Source organism: Muntiacus reevesi, chromosome 13 (genome assembly GCF_963930625.1).
Source record: "Muntiacus reevesi chromosome 13, mMunRee1.1, whole genome shotgun sequence".
NCBI lineage: Eukaryota > Metazoa > Chordata > Mammalia > Artiodactyla > Cervidae > Muntiacus > Muntiacus reevesi.
Genome location: NC_089261.1, coordinates 27,225,139 through 27,250,165, shown reverse-complemented (window position 1 = coordinate 27,250,165; position 25,027 = coordinate 27,225,139).

Genomic DNA, 25,027 nt, shown 5'->3' with positions numbered 1-25,027 from the left:
TAAAAGTGCAAGACCATCAGGACTTTCTCAGTCATAAGTGACAGAGATCCCAAGTCATTCTGGCTTAAGTAAGAAAGAAAGTTTGTTGACTCACATAAGATAGCAGTCCCTAGGTATGTTAGTTTCGGATATGGCTGGATCTAGGTGACCAACTTACATCCTCAGAATGCTGTCTCTTTACCCCTCTTGGCTCTACTATCCTCCGTGTGGGTGCTGGAGATAAAACAGTGCAATGAGAATTTATGTTCAGTGACAGAAACCTTAATTAACATTGCCTTAAACATCAGAATATTTGTTGATGCAAATAACCACCTGTGGGTAATTAGCTTCAGGCATGGCTGGATCTAGGGAACCTTCAGGATCTCTCTTCACACAGTGCTCTGCTTTCCTGTGTTATCTGCATTCTTAGACAGCCTTCCCTCACGTGGTGTCAAGGCTTCTTCTAAACTCGTGACACTTTCATCTTAGGCTCTCAGGAATGCCAGCGAAAGTGCGACATTTCCATTCAGTTCAGTCGCTCAGTCATGTCCGATTCTTTGCGACCCCATGGACTGCAGCACGCCAGGCTTCCCTGTCCATCACCAACTCAAAGAGCCTACTCAAACTCATGTCCATTGTGTTGGTGACGCCATCCAACTGAAAGAGTCAATTCCTAGGCAGGTTGATAAGAAGTCCGGAGTCACGGAGGGGGAGGGGGAGGAGGGGGAGGAGGTCTCGGACTCTCAAGGAGGAGATAGGGGTCTGGAATTCTCAAGGGGGAAGAAAGGACAAACATCTTTTTTTTTTCTCTACACTCCTTAGTCTTAGTCACATAAAATGTTTTTTTCCTTTAAGCCCAGAACTGATGATTACACAATGAGCAACTCAGTTTAAACCCTGTACTAAGGATTATATAGCAACAATGTGTCCTGCTTAAGTACAGTTTCTCCTTCCTGAAAACCTGACTAATCCTGTTATCTTAAAATGTAAACTATGGGAGTGGGTCTAGTGAGATCTTTACAACCTCCAGGCATCCTTTTGATTTATTGTAATAACTAATTAAAAAGTATATAACTCCCTTGCTAACACTAGCAAGGGGGGCACTCTCCATCCCCCTTCTGATGTCAGACGCTTTCTCTGCTCTTTTTCATACTTTAATAAAACTCTGCTACACAAAAGCTCTTGAGTGATCAAGCCTGGTCCCTGATCTCAAAGTTAAATCTTCTTCAGAGATCACGAATCCAACACCATTCATCATAAGGTATCATAATCATCTCATCCTCTGTCGTCCCCTTCTCCTCCTGCCTTTGATCTTTCCCGGCATCAGGGTCTTTTCAAATGGTTTGGTTCTTCACATCCACAAGTATTGGAGTTTCAGCTTCAGCATCAGTCCTTCCAATGAATATTCAGGACTGATTTCCTTTAGGATTGACTGGTTGGATCTCCTTGCAGTCCAAGGGGCTCTCAAGAGTCTTCTCCAACACCACAGTTCAAAAGCATCAATTCTTTGGCACTCAGCTCTCTTTATAGTCCAACTTTCACATCCATATGTGACTACTGGAAAAACCATAGCCTTGACTAGACAGACCTTTGTTGGCAAAGTAATGTCTCTGCTTTTTAATATACTGTCTATGTTGGTCATACCTTTTCTTCAAGGAGCAAGCGTCTTTTAATTTCATGGCTGCAGTCACCATTTGCAGTGATTTTGGAGCCCAAAAAAATAAACTCTCACTTTTTCCACTGTTTCCCCATCTATTTCCCATGAAGTGATGGGACCAGGTGCCATGATTTTAGTTTTCTGAATGATGAGTTTTAAGCCAACTTTTTCACTCTTCTCTTTCACTTTCATCAAGAGGCTCTTTAGTTCTTCACTTTCTGCCATAAGGGTGGTGTCATCTGTGTATCTGAGGTTATTGATATTTCTCCCAACAATCTTGATTCCAGCTTGTTCTTCATCCAGCCCAGCATTTCTCATGATGTACTATACAGCCTTGACATACTCCTTTTCTGATTTGGAACCAGTCTGTTGTTCCATGTCCAGTTCTAACCATTGCTTCTTGACCTGCATACAGATTTCTCAGGAGGCAGGTCAGGTGGTCTGGTATTCCCATCTCTTGAAGAATGTTCCACAGTTTGTTGTGATCCACACAGTCAAAGGTTTTCAGTGGAGGAATAAGACAGGGAGGCCACTTTCTCCCCCACAGATTCATCAAAAGAGTATTTGAATGCTGAGCAACTTCCACAAAACAACTTCTGGACAGTGGCAGAGGACACCAGGCACCCAGAAAGGCAGCCCATTCTCTTCAGAAGGAGGAAGGACAAAATATAAAAGACAAAAAGAGAGACAAAAGAGTGAGGGACAGAGACCTGTCCTGGGGAGGGAGCTGTGAAGGAGGAGAAGTTTCCACACAGTAGGAAACCCTCTCACAGGTGGGTCTGTGAGGAGTTCTGGAATATCAGAAGGCAAAAAAGAAAAATCCACAGAATACATGCCTAACCGCAACTGCAGAAAAGAGAATTTTCCCGTGAAAGGCTCTAATCTAACAACCTAATGCACAGCCTGCCTGCTCACAGAACAAAGGATTGAGTGAATACCAAAGGAGAGCTAGGCTGCTGCAGACCGGCCCCTCCCCGCCCAGAGGCAGAGAGGCAGGCTTGCCACAGCCAGAGCTGCAAGGCAAGGGACCGCTGCAATCTCAACCCCAGAGATGGCATCTTCAACCAAACTGTGAGCAGGCTCCCAGCTGCTAACCGCATCTTCCTGAGATCCTGGATGGTTGACATCTGCCAGGAGCATCGCAGCCTGAGATCAGCTCTCCAGAGGACACATATGGCAAAACCTGAGATGGTGCTCTCAACCAAGTGGCCAGGAACTGGGGAGGTGACTAAGACACACGGCTCACCTGGGATAGTGCACACGCCAAGCACCTGGTCACCTGAGCTGCTCAGACCTGGGAAGGGCATAAAATGCATGCCCAGCCCCCAGAGACTGAGCCAGAACTGTGTCTGAGCGTCTCCTGCAGAGGTGTGGGTCAGCTGTGGACTACCGCAGGGCAGGGGCTCTGGGTGCAGCAGACCTGGGTGTGGCATAAGCCCTCTTGGAGGAGGTCACCATTAGCCCCACCACAGAGCTGCCAGAACTTACCCAGGGCTGGAGAAACAGACTCTTGGAGGGCACAAACAGAACTTGTGTGCACCAGGGCTAGGAGGAAGGGGCAGCAACCCCACAAGAAACTGACCCAGACTTGCCCGTGAGTGTCCAGGAGTCTCTGGCAGAGGCATGGGCAAGATTGCTGCTGCAATCTTGGCAGCACTGAATGCAGCAGGGTGTGCATGGGACCTTTTGAAGGAGGTCGCCATTACCTCCACCATAGTTTGGCCTCAGGTCAAGCAACAGGGAGGGAACACCGCCCCGCCCATCAACAGAAAAGTGGATTAAAGATTTATTGAGCATGGCCCCACCCATCAGAACGAGACCCAGTCTCCCCCACAGTCAGTCTTTCCCATCAGGAAGCTTCCATAAGCCTCTTATCCTTCTCCATCAGAGGGCAGACAGAATGAAAACCACAATCACAGAAAACTAACCAAACTGATCACAAAGATCACAGCCTTGTCTAGCTCAATGAAACTATGAGCCATGCAGTGTAGGGCCACCCAAAACGGACAGGTCAAGGCAGAGAGTTCTGATAAAATGTGGTCCACTGGAGAAGGGAATGGCAAACCACTTCAGTATTCTTTCTTTGAGAACCCCATGAACAATATGAAAAGGCAAAAAGGTATGACATTTCTACTAGTTCCAATGAAAGCTTCAAAACTGAGTTTCCTTGTCTCCTGGTGGTCTGGCTTGAGTTGCATGTCCTTATATGAACCAATGCCTATCACCAGGGGAGTGTGACATTCTGAATGTGCCAGATACACGGGCTCAGAGAGACAAGGCACACATCTGAGGCAACAATGAAAGAGTCCATACACATATGTTTAATGAAACTGTCTATTCTTTTTTTTAAATTTATTTTTGTTAGTTGGAGGCTAATTACTTTACAATATTGTAGTGGTTTTTGCCATATATTGACATGAATCAGCCATGGATTTACATGTGTTCCCCATCCTGATCCCTCCTCCCACGTCCCTCCCCATCCCATCCCTCTGGGTCTTCCCAGTGCACCAGCCCCGAGCACTTGTCTCATGCAACCAACCTGGGCTGGCGATCTGTTTCACCCTTGATAGTATACTTGTTTCAATGCTGTTCTCTCAGATCATCCCACCCTCACCTTCTGAAACTGTCTATTCTAAGACAACTGTAGGGTCACATGCTGTTGTGATACAGAGAAGGACTGTGTACCCACCACGCGGTTTCCCCAGGGGTAACACCTGAGAAAACCACCACACAACATCACAACTAGGGAGCTGACACAGAGGCCTTATGAGGTGGGCAGAGTGGTAGTGGTCCTGGACCAACACTTCTGGGAGACTGACCCCAGCTGTGGAACTGGCATGTGCTGTATGCATGTGTGTGTGTGTGCGCGTGTGTGTGTGTGTGAGAGAGAGAGAGAGAGAGAGAGAGCATAGCACAGGTCAGCAAGGCCCTCCCAGAGGGTTACTGAGGTCCTTTGAGGATCAGGTTGATGGGGGAGGTGTCAAAGCCATGTTAGTAAGGCTTCAGTTTTGTAAGAAGGTATGCACACGTGGCTGTGTAACTAAAAACTAATGTATAGATTCCCAGCATACCTACCCCAAGAGGGCGGGTTAGGAAAGAGTTCTTGCATCACTTACACATTAGAATTCCTCTTTAACACGGAAGCAAAGTGATGTAGTCTGCATTTGTCTGAAGGCAGAATGTGTCTCACGTATTGTGATGTTTGCTATGTGACTGGCAGGAAGTATGTGACCTTCTCTCTCCTCTCTCCATCACTGGAATACAACTCAACAGAACACAACACAACACTACATCCTGCCTGATCCTCCAGTCCACTAAAGTAGTGTGCATTGACCGAAGGTCTGCATCAGGGCATTTCTGTGTCTTGATTGCCCCTCATGGGGACCCAAAAAATACCTGGTGACTAATGAATGCCGGTCACCTGTCCACATCACTCCCGTGTATCTGGTCTCTGGGGTGGTTTTCTTCTCCAATAGAGTCTTTCTGGCTGCTTGCCCTCCTGGCTCCAGTCTAAAGCACCCAGCAGGGCTCCAGGCACTGGTCGGGAGCAGGTGATAAGCTCCATCTCACCCTGCTGAACTGTGGAAATGAGTCTGGTTCCCATCAGTCCTCCTTGTGAGTTTGAGGTTTGATGAAATCTCCCCTGGATGAACTAGCTAAAAGCCTGCCTTCAACCAACACAGCAAGGAAACAAATGCCCATCACCAGTTTTCAAATTGTCTTTTTCTTTACAAAATTCTGAGGACAATCAGGAGGGAACTGGTTGCTAGAATGCTCCTTGAAGTCAGAAAGAGTCAGGACTCCAATTTAGCTTTTCTTTAGCTGCAGACTCATTCGGAGCTCCAAATGAGCAGGAGGCATCATCCCTCACAGACCGGCCTCTTCTCACTCCCCAGGATGCCGTCCCTGCAGAGGAAGGATGTGTTATCACTGGAGCTCCCTACTCTCAGCCTGCAGGTGTCTCCTGCTGCAGCCTGGTCCATTCCCATCTGCTGTCCTCCTCCATGAGGTCTCCATTTCTAGAAGTCAGTTCAGTAAATATATTTGTGTGTATGTTCATATATATATATATATATATATATATATATATATATAGCATTCACTGGAATGTTGTTTATAAATGTTTAAGACCAACAGCCACAGAGGTGTGCCGGGACTGGGGCAGGTTAAAAGCTATTTGTTCATCGGTTCACAGGACCCCATGTGGCTCTTTTTAGAAATGAGGCGTCTCCATGCCTGGTACCTGGGGGAGGGGAGATGCTCCAGGCTTGGGCAATGGGGCGCTTGCTCCAGGACCAGGGGCTGGAGTGAGGGAGGCAGAGTTGGAGATGTCACGTGGGGGTCAGTGGGGCACACCAGCTGGGGTGCCTGGGTGACTTCCGTCGGGTCCCTGTTGCCTGGTCTCCGGGGAAAGCCTTGTTTTCTGGGTCCCCAACAGTTCCGTAAACCCCAAGAGTGGAGGATGATTTTCCTTTGTCCTCCACACGGAGTGGGTTCTATGGTGTCACCAAAACCCTGGACACCAGAGTAAGCTCTGGACCCTTGACTCTGAAGGGCAAGGTCGTACGGGTACCCCCCTGCCTCTGCACCTGGACCACAGGCTGGCAGATGGCAGCCCCTCTCACCTGTCCTGGCCCCCAGGTCACCTCCTGCAGGGCAGACTGGCTGCAGGCTGACTGCACGGAGCCCCACTCGTTCAGGGGCTGGTCTCAGGCGGAGTGACAGGATGGCAGTGGTCCAAGGACACACCTGGCTGGAGCCCTGGCTGACTCCGGGCTCTCACTGGGAATGAAGATGGGGAGACACCATGCCGTCACTTGTAGGAGGAAGTGCAGGTGGAAGCGCTAAACACATACAGAGGAGTCGGGGGGGGGAGGTGGATGCGCAGTCACAGGCACCTCCCTCTCGGCCAGGCTTGCTCCAGGGCCCTCACGGGGCCTTTGCTCCCAGTGCCCCCAGGTCTGGGCCGGGGAAGCGGGTACGGAGAAGGTGGTTCCTGCTGAGGGCAGCCTCTGTCGGGGGGAGGCAGTGGATGAACTGCTCTGTGGGGTTAACCCTCTGTATATTACAATAAACTACAGGGAAGATGTGGAGAAAACGGACCCCTCATGCACTGTTGTTGGGAATGTTAAGTTGGTGCAGCCGCTATGGAAAACAGTATGGAGGTTCCTCAAAAAACTAAAAATCGAACTATCATGTGACCCTCTTCTGGGTTTATATTCCCCCTCCTGGGTATACATCTGAAGAAAACAAAAACACTAGTTCGTAAAGATAATTGCACCTTAACATTCATAGCAGCATTATTTATGATAGTCAAGATGTGGAAGTGACCTAAGTGTCCATAAACACTTGAATGGATAAAGAAGATGTGGTATATATGCATATACACACAGTGGAATATCGGTCATAAAAGAATGAAATTTTGCCATTTGTAGCAACATGGGTAGACTTGGAGGGCATTATGCTAATTGAAACGTCACACAGAGAAAGGTAAATACTGTATGATATCACTTATATATGGAATCTACAATCTAACACAACAAACTAATGAATAAAACCAGAAACACAGTCACAGATACAGAGTACAAACTAGTGGTTTCCAGTGGGAAAGAGGGGAGGGGAAATATAGGAGTGGGAGAACGGGAGGTACAAACTATTGGTATAAAATAAGCTACAAGGATATACTGTACAATACACGGAATACAGGCAAATTTTATAATAACTATAGATGGTGCATAACCTTTAAAATTGTGAATCATCACTGTAACTTAACGTAATACTGTACATTAACTCTAGTGCTTCTGTTCACTTTCATCCAGCATCCAACTCTTTGCAACCCGAAGAACTGTAGCTCACCAGGCTCCTCTGCCCATGGAAGTTTCCAGGCAAAAATACTGGAGTGGGTTGCCATTTTTTCCTCCAAGGGATCTTTCTGATCCAGGGAATCGAACCTGAATTTCCTGCATCTCCCACATTGGCAGGAAGATTCTTTACCACAGAGACACATGGGAACTAGACTTCAATATTAAAAAAACTAAATAAAATTTCAAATATTAATACAAGAAGCCAGAAAACAAAAATTAACTAGCTATAAATCACACCTGTCACGTCTACACATGTTAGTGTGGTAGATTTGCTGCTCTTTCTGCTTTGCAGAGAGTGAGGGCTCAGGAGAAGCTTGACAAGCAGAATTTAGCAGGTGCGACTCCAGACAACTAACTGGAGACCTCTCTGCTGTGTGCTGTGTCTCACAGTTTTATACCAACTGTTGCATCCCTGTCAGCACCAGTGGAGGGAGGAGTCAGCTGACGGGGATGGGAGGAGCAGCTCAGGTGGAAGGAGGGTGAAGTCAGGTACAAACAAGGTGACACCGGTGATGACTCTCTGCAGAGGCCACCTGACACCTCACAGGTGAGAGACTGAGGCCCAGCTCTGCCCACCTCCTCCATCCCCAGGACGGGCATCCCCCTGTGCTCAGAACCCGGCAGTGACTGTACCCAGCATGTCATCATGTCCCTCTCACATCTAGGCGGGTTCTTCCTAAACCACACCTAGATGTGTCTACACCACCTTCTGGATCTTCATCCCATTTGCAGCCCAGAGCCTCTTGTGTCCAGGAAGATATTACAAATATTTAAAACTTGATACAGAAGGAGTGCCAACCTAAAAGGATAAGCAGGCCCATTGCAGCCTGTGCTGGCCCTGTCGCTTCCTCCGTTAGAAGCGTGGCTTTGCCCTGCGGGCCCAGAGGCCCCACTCCATCCATCACTTTAAGTAGACCTAAGTGACCCCCACCTTAGAGGAAGCTCTTGCCTAAGCCTGTTTCTCTCTTGTGTTCTCTATTTCGCCTCCAATCTTATCTAAACATTTGACTACTTCACAGTTTTAAAACTAAATTAATTTTCACTAGGAAGACTCCACTATGACTTTAAATGCCTGTAGGTCTTCTTCTGACAACTGCCACGTAGCCATGAATTTCCAAGTTCCCCTCTCCAGTGGCGAGTCTGCTTTGTGTGAAATTTCCAGAGACGTTTTCAACACACACAGAAACATGCAAGTGTGTGTGTCTGCTTCAGAAAATTATAGCACCTTGTGGTCTTTAACTCTTGAGAATTTTCTCCATCATTTTCTTCTCTGACTAGTTTTGAGAAAGATAGAGTAAGATAATCAAATAGTTTAGAAGTCTAACTGGGAGATTAAAGATAGAAAGAGAATTTTAAGAGAGTTTGGGTGGCTATTGCAAGCTAATGACCATTCAAGAAAATAATCCAGTAACCAAGCAACAGTCTACATGTGTAGATAAAGTACAAGGCAAGAGGTATGTGGTCAACATCTTGTTACAAGAAGTCAGGGAGTTAATGGTCCTTGAAGAACAGCATTTCTCCATGTAGCCAAGGCAGGAATATAGGTGAAAGGGGGCATTATACTTAAACCTAAGATGAATTACTGTATTTCAGTATATGTCACCACTCTTCTGCTGATATGCACATGATTTAAATGGCCCCATGACAGTCCCAGTTAGACCATATAGGGCCAAAGGAGGAACTAATGATATAAACCTTGACGTCTACCCAAGAGTGAAGAAGAAGGTGGTCTTCTCGCTTCCCCACTTTCTCTTTGACTATAAAAATGTAGCACTCTTTGTTCTCAGGGCTGCACTCCCTTGCCTGCCCACTTGTATCTCTCACAAGTGCCCTGTGATGCTGCCTCTCACTGAATTCTTTCTGCACCAAGAAAAAAGAACCTGAGTCTGCATAAGTAAGTCCTGACACCAGCTGAGCAATTTCAATTGAAGATGGGGGGTTCAAATCCCCTCCTAAGTCAGGGATGTTGGGTTCAAGTCCCAGCTGAAGGGGGCTGGGTTTCAGTCCCAGAAGCACAGCTTCAGCTTGTAAGATATGCATTCTGTGTCTGTTCTTTTAGTTGTTGCCTACACTTTTAACTTGTGTATTTCATTTACTGACTCTAATTAACTAGTATTCCTATCTCCTTTACGCTAATTAATTAGGGCTTCCTTGGTGGCTCAGATGGTAAAGAATCTGCCTGCAATGCGGAGGATCCAGGTTCAATTTGTGAGTTGGGAAGATCTCCTAGAGAAGGGAATGGCTCCTCATTCCAGTATTCTTGCCTGGAGAATTCCATGGACAGAGGAGCCTGGCGGGCCACAGTCCATGGGGTCACAAACAGTCAGACATGACTGAGTGACTAACACTTTCACCTCTTTTATAAATTGATTATTAATTAATTAATTAATAATAGCTTTTATTAATTACTTTTAATCATTACACTATTGCTGTAGGCTATTAATACACATTCTTTTTGTTTTATTTGATTTTGTGTTTCCTCTTTGGATGTTATCATTGTTATACAATAGTTATTCAGCCTTATAGCAAATGCATAATTTTCTGTACTCATTGTCACTTATTGTATTTCAACATTTGCTTCTCAGCACATGGCTTTTCTTCTTCACATATACACTTAGAACTTCCAGGAGTGAGGAGCCCCTGGTGTTAATCTGTCTCTTTTAATATCTGTTTAAACAATTTCTGGGAGTTCTCATCTGGAATCCCTGTAAATATCATCAACTTCTCATTTCTCTGTTTTTGATCGGAACTTTAACGCAAGAGTATGGTTGGCCCTGGGTTGGGGAGTGGTCTTCCTGACCATTATGCTGCAGTCATACCTGCTTCCTCACCTTTGAGACCAGGGTTGGCTCTGTGCATTTCTTCCTCATGTACAAGATGACTGAGCCATGGCCCCAGTTCCTTACCCCTCCCAGCAGGGTCCCCCCACACTTTGACTTTTGGGTTTCAGCATGTGACTGGCTCTAATCCATTGAATTGGGAGGGAGTGGTGCTGACCACTACGTCTTCCAGCTTACAAGTCCCTGGCTCCTCACTGCACTGAGAATCTTGAAAGCAGTAGGAATGGATGTGTTCTCTATTGCATTCTCTGAAAATGCCAGGCATCTACAGGCTCTCACGCGTTTATACACTTAACAGATAATTTACAGCTCATATATAACAAACACAGAATTACTACTTATGGATGTTTTATGACTCCAATATGAAGAAATATATCTCTGATCAGAGGATTCTAAGAAAGAAAAATTGTCCTTCCATAAACTCCTCCTGAACAGTAATTCGTGATGTATTTACTCACAAAGAGCGATCAGACTGTAATAAGCTTTTACATTCAGAGCACAGGCACATCTGTAAAACCGTCCTCAGTGGGATGGTCTGATTATGCCGGCAAATCATCAGAAATGTGAGAAGTAATCCCATTCCTGGTGATGAGATTTCTAATCATGTAAAGGAGCCCTGAACCTGGATATTTGGGGGCCCCTGAGGTGGCAGAGTCTGCAGCACATTGCTAGGAAGTGACAAACATGCTTTAAGCTTATTTTGGTCACCACAGAAGGCAGAGACAGACCACATGGATCAGGAATCACCACACCTGCTCCCAGAGTGTGCAGTGGGGGCTGTAACATCTGCATCCTGCTGAGGACACAGCAGGTCTGGGCTGTGAGTGGAGCAGAGGACGGCTCTGGCTCCACACATTGCTGTGTCTGGAGAAGATTAGATGGCTTTTCTGAAATACTGTTTCCCTTCTGTCCTGAGCTTCATGGGTGGAGTATCTGTGCCCTTGAACTTTGGACTTGGTCATCTAAGGTGTTTAGCCAATGAAGTATTAACAGATAGATGTTACCACAGGCTTGAAATGGCTTGTACAATTGGACTTGCTCCCTATACCTCTGCTGTCAGGAGGAGAAGGGGGCAACAGAGGATGAGATGGTTGGATGGCATCATTGACTCCATGGGTATGAGTTTGCCCAAACTCTAGGAGATGGTGAAGGACAGGGAAGCCTGGCGTGCTGCGGTCCATGAGGTTGCAAAGAGTCGGACACGACTGAGCAACTGAACAACAAACAACAATGTCTGCTCTCAGGAGGGTGGGAGACACGTGTAGCAGAGCTGACCACAGATGGGCAGGCAGAAGAGCAGCTCACCAGCTGAGCCTCCACCAGATTAGCCAGCTTGCAGCCTCTTGGACCCCAGCACGTGGGGCATCCCCCAAGGAGCTGCCAGGCCAGGTGAGTGCATCACTGGTTCCTGGGGCTACAGTGAGATGTGTACCTGCCTGGGCTGAGGATGCAATGACGCAAAGTGGAGCCTGTTCTCTGCTAGCCCTTCTGAGGCTAAATGACCATGTTCTCACCAAATCTACATTTAATTCATAAGAATTCAAATGTATGCATTTTTCCAGAAAAAAAAGAGAGAAATAATTCAAAATGAGCTGTAAAATTAAATGTACACATGTACTATTTATGATACGCTGTTCATTTCACTGTTTTTTGCATTCTGAATGCATTTGCATCTATTCTGTACGCACTTTGCAAAGCTGTGGGCACTGGGTTTCATGGATGATTCCAGAGATTTGTAAAGGCGGTTTAGCCCCAGTACCCTCTGTGCCAGGAGGTAGCCTACGTGGTGTACGAATCCATCATGTAAGAAAGAGACATTTGTGTCTCTGCAGGAGCGTAAAGATACACACAAGACTCCCAAGCAGCTCTCCCTCCCTCACCCTGGGGGGCAGCATCCCCACCGGCTCCTGATTCCCCAACACGTGCTTGCATCTTAGTTTCTTCCCAAATGCACGTGTCTGAACTCACACAACTTGACGTGGGAGTGTGATGGTCTCATGCTACACAGTGAGGCCTCTGCAGTTGTCCAGGTGGAGGAGGGCGGCTGCCTGGCCCAGGAGGCAGAGGGGGACCTGGGGAGAGTGGAACAGGCTGGGGTGGCTCAGACCTCCTAACGAGGTGGGGAGGTGGAGAAGGGTGAGGGGGCGACCCCTCCAGGCTCATCACTCTCCCGCACTGTCCAGGACTGAAGGAGCATAACCCATGGATAACTCCCTCCATCCTCCGTCCTCTGTGGACCACACACTTCCTGCCACCAGCTCCATGGCCCCCACTTCCCCGGCAGTCCCCAGGCTCTTCAGCAAGAGAAGCGTCCGCTTTCACATTCGCCAGGATGGAGTCCCCCTCAAGCTGCTGGCCCCAAGTGCTGTGCGGGGTTCCTTACAGTATGATTCACTCTGCAGTGTTGCTCTGGTTTGGCCCCTAGTTGCTTCCTGGCCCCCTGAGCTGGCCCAGCCCCTCTGTCTATTTCTTTCTCGCTCACAGGCGCCTCTCTGGGTAGCCAGGGCTGGCTCCCTGCAGGAACCTCTCAGAGTAACACAAGGGCTGCTGTGGATGGTCCAGCCAGACCCAGACCCTCTCCCAGCTCTAAGATCCCACTGACCCACTACCCAGTCCCCCAACAAGTATTTAATGAGCACCTACTGTGTGCAAGGCAGCAGGGAAAGGTGGTCCTGAGCACAAGGACCTGAGTCTAGAGGAGAGAGTATTGACCAGAGGTCAGCTTGTCAGCTGTGCTGGGTATGATGATGGAGGGGACAGCCCGAGATGTGACCCCAGGGACACGGGGCAGGGAGCACTTCCCTGGGGAGGGAGGCTGGAGCTGAGCGGGGGAGAGGTGAGGAGGGCTGACCAGAGCAGTAGGGCAGCCTTGAGTGCAGAGGGGCAGGAGGTCAGGGCCCAAGGGGGAGAGACAGGGTGGCCTGGGGACAGACAAGGTCAGGGAGGCCAGACCACAGCCTGTGCTGGAGAGGGGGCAGAGGTACATCCCAGAGTGGGGGTGTACTCTGGGTGGGGGGGGTGCAGCCTCAGCGGCCCTGGAAGCCTTAGTTAGGAGGTCTCCTGCTGACAAAGACCCCTGTCCATCCTGCCCTGCTCTGTAAAGGGGCCTGGGGTCTGTGAACACGCTCCCTTGAGCAGCACCCTGCCAGCTCCTGACCACAGATGCTCTGGTGGGGATTCGAGGTGGGAAGGGCCTTTCAAAGAGGAAGTGTCCCTCCAGCTAACCTCGCTGTCTGCAGAGCCGCCTCTTCAGGGGTCCAAACCCTGGCTGGTACCCCCTCTCCCACGGTCCTATGGTTCCCCAAGGGGTCCTTCCAAGGTGGGAGAACAGTGTGCTCCTGGGCCCTGCTCCCCACTCTTCCCCTGCCCCGGGAGGTGTGCAGAGCTGCTCCTGCAGCGGCTCTCATCTGCCATCACCCACAGTCTGCTCCTCCAGCCTTAGTCACCCCCTCTGTCCTCCCAGCTCTGCCACCCAAGTGTGACCCAGTCTTCATTTTCTGTCGAGATGCTGCCTTTAGTGCATTTGAGGTGGTGTGATGGGAAACCACTGAAGGGATTAAGTGAGGAGATGACTTTATTCAGTTCAGTCTTTAAAAGATGACTCCAGCCACCGAGCAGAGAATGGGGTGGGGAGGGGGAGACTGCAGGTAACCTGATAAAGGCTTCCCTGGTGGCGGATGGTAGAGAATCCACCTGCAATGAAGGAGATTTGGGCTCAATCCCTGGGTCAGGAAGATCCCCTGGAGAAGGGAATGGCACCCACTCCAGTATTCTTGCCTGGACAATTCCATGGACAGGGGAGCCTGGCAGGCTTCAGGCCACGGGCTTGCAAAGAGTTGGACACGACTGAGTGACTAACAGTTTCCCTTTCACTTAGACGAATGTGACGTGTGTTGGGAGGGTAGCCGTGCAGATGAATGAAGAGGACACATTCCACAGAGGTTAGGACGTGACACCCAGAGCCCTGGGAGATGAATCCTGTCAGGCCAGTTGTACAGAAGGAGAGCCTGAGGTTCAGAGACACCATCACTCCCTCAGCATCGCCCACCCCAGAAACCTGGAAAGGGAAGCAGCCTCCAGTCCATACCTGGTGCCCCTCACACCTTCTCTCAAGGACACCTCCGCAGATGGTGACTCATTATTCTGAGGCTAAACTCTTACTATTTGAGACAAAATTGAAACAAAATGAGAAATGCAGAAAATTGCTGACACCACTGGTTTGGCATCAACCACCATCCATCATTTTTAGTTTCCACATAACAGTCTCTCTGCACAGAATGCCGATGCTCGGATGTTGGGGAAGGTTTCCCTGCACGAGGGCCTGCGCAGGGGTGGGGGCGTTGGGGAGGGAACTCTGGGGACCCCCATCTCGGCAGGTGTCTCCCCAGGACGGTGGACAGGAGAACCTTGCTCTTGCTGGGGTTCCATACGTGTGGTCGGGAGACAGGACAGCCGGGGAAGTGGAAAGGGGGCAAACGCCCAGGGTCCCAGAGCTGTGCGCCATCTACCTCCACAGGCTCTAGGTTTGCACCAGGGTTGGGGCTTGTTCCCCCACTCATACCTGCTGACCAGAGGCTGTGGGAGCTCTGGACTGCACCCCGCCGAAGAAAGGCCATCACACCCACTGCCAGACCATTTGCACTCATGGCAGGTGTGCTGTGGGCACAGTGGGGAAGGCCCAGGTGGGAGGATGGGGGCAGGGCCAGGCCGGAGGGGCGGGGCCCCCACTGTTCTCCTGTGTTGACCAGGGTTAGACAGAATGATGTCCACCTCCAAGGGCCTCCATGGGTCTTATAGCCCCTCCTTCACCGCTTCCATCTTCACCCTCTTTCTTGGACCACAAGACAAATGGGTTGAACTAATCACACCGCACAGATTCTGTGTCATTCATCTGCACGTGGGTTCTGTCCGGTTTTATTATTTCTTTATTCCCCTTTAGTCCATTTCTTTCCTTCTCTTGCTGCTGCTGTGTGCTCAGTTGTGTCTGACTCTGTGAGACCCGGTGGACTGTGGCCTGCCAGGCTCCTCTGCCCATGGGATTCTCCAGGCAAGAACACTTGAGTGGGTAGCCATGCCCTCCTCCAGGGGAATCTTCCCCACCCAGGAATCGAATCCGCATCTTCTGTGTTTCCTGCATTGCTGGCGGATTCTTTACACTGAGCCGCCTGAGAAACTCCTTCTCCTACTCTTAGGAAATCACAAAATTGTGTTTACTAGTATTTAATTTTTATTGAATTTTTATGTTATTTTATATGAGTGTGTTTACTGAGGTTCTTTCTTAAGTTTTCCCCCTTAGGGAATCCTTGAACTGTTCAAGTGTGTAATGTGTTCTTGTAAAATGTCCACTGCTGTTTTGTGGGAATATATGTTAAATACAAACTGATGGCCTTCTGTTATATATTTCATTCTGTTTACACCGCTTTTTATTCTTACAAATAATTATGTTTTGAGCAGATGCTCATGTTGCTAAGTGCACAGTTTTTTCTCAGCTGCATCATGCTCAGGGGTGGGGGGGACCCACCACATTTCCTTCCATGTTCCCAGGAAGCCTCCGACTCCTGGCTGCTATGCAAGCTCAGAGAACATCCTGTTATGTGTCCCTCATGGGCTCATGTCAGCATCTCTCCAGGAACATGCTGGAAGACAGAGGACAGCAAGTCCTCTGCATCACCTCGTCTCCCCACAGACCACAGCGCCCTCCACACCTGCCAACCAGAGACCCTGGTGGGGAGCAGTAGTTCACATCACAGAAACCTCTTCTCTAAAGACACATGCAGTTCAGGGTCTCAAGTGCATGTCTAAACACACATTGTCAGCTTCACAGGGGCAGGACCGGGACACACTCAAATTATTCCAGGTACAATTGTCACATTTTGCAAATAAATGGATGCCAGTTAAATTTCAATTTCAGGTAAATAACAGGTAATGTTTATTTTCAGTTTGGGGATGTGGTCTAAACACAGTGGGGGAGTCTACTAGGAGGAGGTTGAGCACGTGGATGAGGCACCCCTTGTGATGCTCCCCTCAGCCCCTGAATGCAACCCACCTGGGTGGGGTGGACCAGAGTGACAGGAACACCGGAAGGAAAAGCACCTTAGATGCTCCGTGAAAACCTGCTGCATGTGTTTCCCTGGAAGGTTCTCTGTGAGTGGAGAATGCAGCATGGCCACTAGTTAAGGGGTGGGTGTGGCAGAGAAATGATGTTTTCAGTGTGGATGAATGGTTCTCGGGCATGTGTCTGTGCAGATGAGAAGCCAGCAGAGGGGAGGCAGGTGGAGGTGAGGAAGCGCAGGTCTCTGCAGGGCAGGAGGGAGGGGGCGGGAGGGCTGAGTAGTTGGTCCACAGTCACCCGTGGGAACCTGTCACCTCATCAGACTCACGATGAGCTTTGGGCATTAGATGGAGCTACAGACAACCTCCCTAAATCCCACGCTCCACCCCCCCCCCCACCCCACATGAGTTTCTCTGGCTCCCTTTTCTTGGGAATTAGTGAAGAAAACACTGTGTTTTTCAGAATATCTCAAGGCTCCCTCCTTCCAGCCGAGATCAAGAGTGAAGAAGGAATGGAGCCATGGGCTGGAGATTTGACAAGTTTAATGAAAGTCTTAAGTTCAGGCTCAGAGGGAACCATCCCCTAAGATCCCAGCTGCCCAGACTTCAAGGGGAAACAGCCCCAAGCCCTGCGGATCAGAACCATTCTTCAGATGAGAAGGAACCTAAGCTTGACAGTATTCACTCACTTGTCAGGCTCCTCTCCTGAGTTCTTGTCTTGGAAATAAAGTGGTCTCTAGGGAACCTTTGGTGTCCTTGGTGATGGAATTACCTGGGTTGCTTTCAGCAGTGCTGAAAACAGTGTGGCAGTCACATAAGAAACTTCTAGAACCTTCCAGCTCTGCCCAGCCACTCGCTGGATGCAGCTGAGGGAGTGACCCCAGCCAAGGCAACATGGGGCAGAAGAACCAGCAGCCAGGCCCTGCCTGAAATGCAACCACAGAATTGTGGGAGATAACAAATCAGTGATGCTCAAATGGTTTGTTATACAAGGGAAAACTGAGGGAGAGAGAGTGGCACAGACTGGGAGATGCCCGGAGCTTAACCAGCTAGGAGGAGCTCCCAAAACAACCGCCCGTGCCTCCCCAGACCCAGATCCCCTCCTGTCAACTTAAGTTTTTAAGTTGTAGCTTGAGTGGATGCAACGAGCTCCTGAGCACTGCCTCTTTGTCGTGAGGGTCTTTATTCCCCTCCTGGCCGGTCACCCTTTGATTGCTATTCAGCTTTAATGAGTCCTCCTAACAGTGGGTGGTGACATGACGGAATTAATTCCTGACCTGACACTGATGGTTTCCATCTTTGATTCCTCGGATCCCCAGGACGTCTCCAGGCACGTTGGTGTCTTAATTCATCTTCAGTGGTTTAACAAAGGGATCACCCCGCATGGGGGCAGCTCCACGTCACACGTCCCACAGCACAGGCCTCACTGGGCCAGGCAGGACCAGAGCTCAGAGCTGCTTTCTAAGGGGCTGTCGTCAGGGCCTTTCTGTCTCTCAAGTAGAAGCTGAGTGGCAGGTGTGATGCTGAAGCCCCAGCTTCCAGCTCAGAGCTGTGGGTCACCTGCCTGTCGGTCCCCTTTCTTACCTGGTCCAGGTGTTCTCAGCACCATGTTCTGAGCAATCTGTGGCTCATCAGTCTGAGAGAGCTCTGAAAATGCCCTCAGAATATCCATGGAGCTCTGAGTTAAACCCACCCAGATGCAGGCTGTCGCATGTTCACAGGGCTCCCAGTCCTGCTTGGGAGAGACCAGTGGAAACAGAGCGGACGAAGGTGTTCGTGGCCCCATGGAGTGAGAATGTGTTAACGGCCTCATGTGGGAATAACTTGGCTCCTGTGAGCACTCCATCCCCACCTGCTCAACCGTGTCTGCTCATCTCCCACCTCTCTCACAACCGGTTGCCCCATCTCCTCACTGAGAACCCCCAGGAGGGCCCCCCGCCACAGTCCTTGTCCAGGATGCCCAGCTGTCTGTGTCTGGACAGGTGTGGGATTGGGTGTGAGGCACTGGAGGGAACATACAGGTGGGGGCTCCTTGAGGTGATCAAGGAACCTCAGGCAAAGCACCACCACCACCTGCTATAGGGTCTGCCCATCAGTCTGGGGATCCATGAATGTTTAAATCGCCCGGTGATAGTCCCACAATACCCTCAACTACATAAAGAATGATGGACTTCACCCACGGTTTATTCAGTGCTGTGAATATTTGGTTGCACAAGACACCAGCTGCAAAGATGATCCTGGGACTGGTGAGCTGATGCTGCCCATGAGGATGACACATTGACACCCCTGACCCCCAGCTCAGCTCTGAGTACTCAAGGGGAGGGGGACACAAGACCCTGGTGTGTGTCCAGGGCCCCCACGCTGAGTAAGAGGCTGATCTCCTCAGTGAGTCATTCTTGCTGAGGAGGTCAAGTGCAGCTCATTAATGTCAGTGATATGAAGAGGGTTGATAAAAACAAAACAATTTCAACTACACTGGCCTCTTCTTAGCAGGCTTTCTCAGGGTTCCTTATCCCAAGGCTACTGTATGTGTCATCAGCCTTGGTTTCATAACTGAATTTCTATTATGACATTTTTTGACGATTCAAGTAGCAACAGACATTCACACACTGTCCTTGTGTATAATCCTAACACTTTATTGGAATGTCAGCTTCACAAAGCTTGTTTCTTGAGAAACGTCAAAATGGGGCTTCTTCTTCAATTTACAATTTTAGCCTTTTAAATTTTTTCTTTCTTGTTATATACAGGAACTTTATCTTTCAAGTAAGGTAGACATGGAAAGATATGTCACCATTTAGGTGTTTTTTTGTTTTTTTTTTTTTTTTTTTTTTTTATCATTGGCAGCATCAGAAGATATGTTTTTTTTTCCTCTGTTCTCCTCTCTTTCAGCCCATCATAGGTCCTAAAAGGCTTCACAGATTTCAGATCTGCTGTGTTCTTTTTGTACAATCCCCTTCAACCTCCTTGGATTCACCTTTAAAATAACCCCACACTTCCCTGGGAGGGGTTGTCAGACGGTCAAGTGTGAAGAGCCTGGAATCAGCCAGGGTGGAGCCCTGTCCCCACCCTCAACCAACTGCACAGCCTTGATGAACTCATTTAAATCTCTGTTTCAGTCTCCTCATCTGTCAACTTGGAATTATGATAGGATACAACACTTAGAATAAGATGTCAATATATATACTAAGTTTAGCACCGAGTCTGAAAGATTATAAGCACTCAATACATGCTAGTTGTCATTATTATTACTCTTTTAATTGCTATACTTTCCTCCTTTATAGTCTCTGTTCTCTCAGGAGGCATTATCCTTCTAGAAGATTTCTATACCAGCCACTGGTTATCTATAAAGATCTAAAACAGTTGAAAGTTAGTCAGAGTTGAAAGAAAAGGAGAGAGACATGGAGAATTCTTGCTGAAAAATAATAATCACCATGTATCAGGCCCCTATTATGTGCCAAACAACTGCTAAGGTACAATTATGATCAGATATATCATCATCACAATATCCCCAGAGAAGGTAATGGCAACCCGCTCCAGTACTCCGGCCTGGAAAATCCCATGGACGGAGGAACCTGGTAGGCTGCAGTCCATCGGGTCGCTAAGAGTCAGACACGACCGAGTGACTTCACTTTCATGCATTGGAGAAGGAAATGGCAACCCACTCCAGTGTTGTTGCCTGGAGAATCCCAGGGATGGGGGAGTCTGGTGGGCTGCCTTCTATGGGGTCCCACAGAGTTGGACACAACTGAAGCGACTTAGCAGAAGCAGCAGCAGCACAATATCCAAATGAGACATGTGCTGTCATCTCCATTTTATAGATGAAGAAAACAAGGCTCAGAGAGGTCTAGTTACCTACCCATGGTCTGCAGCGAAGAAGCTGTAGAGTCACCTCTTGCGTAAATGACATTATTCTCCATCTCACCACTGTCCTTATTCCTGTCATGGCAGCTGTCACTATCTAAAATCGTCTTGGCTTTCTTCTCATTTTATTGTTCATTGTCTGTTTCCTAAGAGGGCAGGAACCTTGTCATCCTCGACCACCATTATCTGCAGTGTCAAGGACATAGAGGATGAAACTCCTGAGTGCATGAAGGAACTGATGGAGGAAAACGCCATTCAAGAGTCTGATGGAGAAGTTCTGCTGCATTTTCCTCCTGCAGTAGGAAGCTTCCCTCCTCCTCACAGGACTAAGGGGAGGAAGCTGCTCCCAAGTCTGCCCCCAAGTCAGGAGGCTGAGGAACCGGTCAGGACCTCACCTGAGATTTCCCCAACCCAATGCCTCTCCTCCCAGTCCAGCTGTCTCTCTTCTTCCTCATATCTCCATCCTCTGTTTCTCCCATCTCCTCCCAGCTCAGCTACACCCAGGACATGGGTAAGCAGCCCCTTGGCCCACCCTGAGGTGATTGAACATCCCCCCCTGAACCCACTTTCCAGACTCAAAATGGTGTCAGACCCAGAACAATCTCTTCAGCCCTGGGAAAACTCTATTTCTTGGTTAAGGAAAAAGTTTTTGTTCCTCTAGGGCTCTTAAGCAAATTTGACATTTGTTACACTGCACATAACCATTTCTCCCAAAGCACGCTCAGATGACACAGATTTCTAAGCTATGAACTCAAGTGTGTAAAATAACTTGATTCTTTTATAGCTAAATATAGTTTGTCTCTGGAGCCCTCTCCAGAGATTTCCCCAACCCAATGCCTCTCCTCCCAGTCCAGCTGTCTCTCTTCTTCCTCATATCTCCATCCTCTGTTTCTCCCATCTCCTCCCAGCTCAGTTACACCCAGGACATGGGTAAGCAGCCCCTTGGCCCACCCTGAGGTGATTGAACATCCCCCCCTGAACCCACTTTCCAGACTCAAAATGGTGTCAGACCCAGAACAATCTCTTCAGCCCTGGGAAAACTCTATTTCTTGGTTAAGGAAAAAGTTTTTGTTCCTCTAGGGCTCTTAAGCAAATTTGACATTTGTTACACTGCACATAACCATTTCTCCCAAAGCACGCTCAGATGACACAGATTTCTAAGCTATGAACTCAAGTGTGTAAAATAACTTGATTCTTTTATAGCTAAATATAGTTTGTCTCTGGAGCCCTCTCTCTGCCAAATGGTAAAACACAATAGATTCCCTTCCAGGAGAAAGGCTTCAATTCAGAGTTGTAGACACTTTTTCTAGACAATTGAGGATTTTCTCCCTCCCACCCTAGGTGCCTCTAAGTTATTGCTTCACATGTGGTCAGAGTGGAACCCTGAGCTGTCACATGTCATCCTTCTGACCAAGCACATCTATTACTGAACTCAGGTTTGGCTGCTCATACCTAAAGGGTCTAATACTGGGAGACTAGGGTTGGGTAAAATAAAAGGTGGCTTTACTCAGGAAGCTGGCAACCCTGAGAGAAGGTGGACTCATGTCCCAAAGAACCAATTTCCCACCTTAGTTTCTGCTCGGGAATTACACAAGGGAAAAAGGAAAGGGCTCTGTGCAGGAGATAGAGTTAAATTTCTATTTTCAGAGGTAATGGACTCCATCACATGGTTTCAAGTAGCGTCATGTCTCACTTATGATTGGAACATTAACTGAGCCATAAATCTCTGGTTCGTTAGCCTTTCAGCTTTCAACTGGCCTGGGGTCTTTGTGCATGTGGGCAGCAAACAGTTAACTTCTCCCACTTGGTGGGGGTTTAAATATCTGCAAAACAGCTCAAAAGACGTGCTCAGAGTATTATCTATAGTCCTGGAGGAAGAACTAACAGTTCTTGAGTTTGTTTACTGGCTAAACTATTATTATTATTACTAATTTGCCTTGCTTGTTTTCTTTTTGTTCTGCATTTTCTCACTTCTTTAATTAAATTTATTCTACAGACAAGAAGCAGGTGGAGGACGTGGTAGAGGGGGTGGGGTCTGTCCTGGGAGGGGCCCGTAGCCTCCTGCTCAGTTATCCTTCCTCACTCAGAAGCTGTTCCTACCAGGCTCCTAGTGCCTGGAGCCACGTTCTCTGAGGCAGCACAGCTCTCTTGGTGCCCTGTCTGTTCCTTTGCTGTAGGTCTTTGCATTCTATGGGACATGGGTGCACCATGTTCTTCTCCACATGTTGGGATGTGAGAAACCAAAGGATCTCTCCTGGCTCCCCTCTACCCTGAGACCCCACCAGCCACCTCTCCTCTCCATGCCCTCAGTCTGGTTGTGTGGAGTCCCATGAGGTCACTGCTTCCAGAATCCCAAGCAGGAAGCAAACCCAAGTCCCCTCTGTGTTCAGAGTCCAAATTTAGCAGGGGTACCTGTCACTCTCCATTTCACAACCGACTTTGTAGAGGTGTTGGGTACAAGGCCCCTTTTTGTGTCTCTCATCTTTCTTCTGGATTATTCTCTTCCCCAACCCAGAGATAATCTTGACCTATTTGGGCTGAGAAGCAACTGACTCTGAAGGTATTGTGCCAAGTTTCTCTGCAGTACAACAAGATGGTGTACTTGAGAAAAACCTCTTAAACACAGTATTATTATTCTGTTGTTCTCTATTTCTCCCATAGGACTTCCCCTGGAGCAGAAGCCTCCAGGACAATGACACAGTGTGGGGGCTGGGGAGTGGTCGGGAGTGGAGGCGAGGAGGGAAGGGAGAAGGCCAAGGCACAAATGCATCAGTCATTTCTTCACAGTATTATGCTGCCACTGGGATATCAGTGACCTTCCCCTTGTGGAATTACCAGCCCTGGAGACTGCTTTGGCATGGCCCAGCACCTGAGCTGAGTCTGAGTTGCCCACCCCCTCAGACCCCATCTCAGAGGGCACCTAGATGGACAGTAGATGAGGAACTGCCTGGAAGCATCCAGAGTGTAGTCACAGGGTCCCCAGGCCTGCTCATACTACCCAAGGCAGTCTGTAGATTTAATGCCATCCCTATCAAAAGACCAAGGGCATTTTCCATAGATCTGGAATGAATAATTTTTAAATTTGTATGGAAACACAGAAAGTCCCCTGACAGCCAAGATAATCTTAAGGAAGAATAAAAGAGCTAGAGGAATCATGCTCCCTGACTTCAGACTATACTAAAAAGCTACAATAATCAAAAAAGTATAGTAATGGCCAAAACAAATAGACACATACATCACTGGAACAGAACAGACAGCCTAGAAATAAACTCATAAACTGCCAGCTAATCTATGAAAAATGAGGCAAGACTATGCAATGGAGAAATAGTCTTTTTAATAAGTGGTGCTAGGAAAAAAGAGCAGCTACATGTAAATGAAATTAATCATTCTCTAACACCATATACAAAAATAAACTCAAAGTGGATTAAGAATCTAAATGTAAGACTGGAAATCATAAAATTCCTCAAAGAAATTATAGACATAAAGTGCAGCAATATTGTTTCAGATCTGTCTCCTAAGGCAAAGAAAACAAAAGCAAAAATAAACAAGCGAGACCTAATTAAACTTAAAAACAAAGGAGGCCATTGACACAATGAAAGACAACCCATTAAAGGGGAGAAAATAATTGCAAATGATATGACCGATAAGGAATAAGTAGACAAAATATATATACACTACTCAATATCTAAAAACCAAACAGCCCAATTAAAAAATGGGGAGACACCAGGATAGATACTTTTCTAAAGAAGACATACAGATGGCCAACAGGCATGTGAAAAAAATGCTCAACACCACAAGTCATCAGAGAAATGCAAATCAAACCCACAATGAAATATCACCTCATACCTGTCAAAATGACTGTCAGCAAAAAGCAACACAAGTGACAAATGTTGGCAAAGATGTGGAGAAAAGGGAACCCTTGTGCACTGTTGGTGGGAATGTAAATTGATACAGCCACTGTGGAGAACAGCATGGAGGGCCCTTGGAAAACTAAAAATAGAACTACCATAGGATCCAACAATTGCACTCCTGGGCATACACCCAAGGAAAATGAAAACATTAATTTGAAAAGATACATGTACACCCAAGGCTCTTAGCAGCACTATTTACCATAGCCAAGATACCAAAGCAACCTAACTGTCTAACAACAGATGAATGGATTAAAAAGTTGATTATAAAGTGATATATATGCAAATATATATATATATATGTGTGTGTGTACATGTGAAAAGTGAAAGTGAAGTTGCTCAGTCGTGTCCGACTCTTCATGACCCCATGGACTGTAGCCTACCAGGCTCCTCCGTCCATGGGATTTTCCAGGCAAGAGTACTGGAGTGGGGTATCATTGCCTTCTCAGATATGTATACATACATAAAAAGAATTGAATTTTGCCATTTGCAGCAATATGGATGGACTTGGAGGGTATTATGCTTAGGGAAATAAGTCAGAGAATGACAATGTTGTTTGTTGTTTTAGTTGCTAAGCCGTGCCCGACTCTTTCGTGATCACATGGACTATAGCTCGTCAGAACCCTCTGTCCATGGGATTTCCCAGGCAAGAATACTGGAGTGGGTTGCCATTTCCTCCCCCAGGGATCTTCCCATCCCAAGGATTGAATCCCTGTCTCCTGCATTGCAGGTGGATTCTTTACTGCTGAGCCAACAAAGAAGCAGGACAAAAGCTGTATGTTATCACTTAAATGTGGAATCTAAAAAATATAAACAAAGTAGTGAATACAACGCAAAAGAAACAGACTCACAAGTATAGAGAAGGAA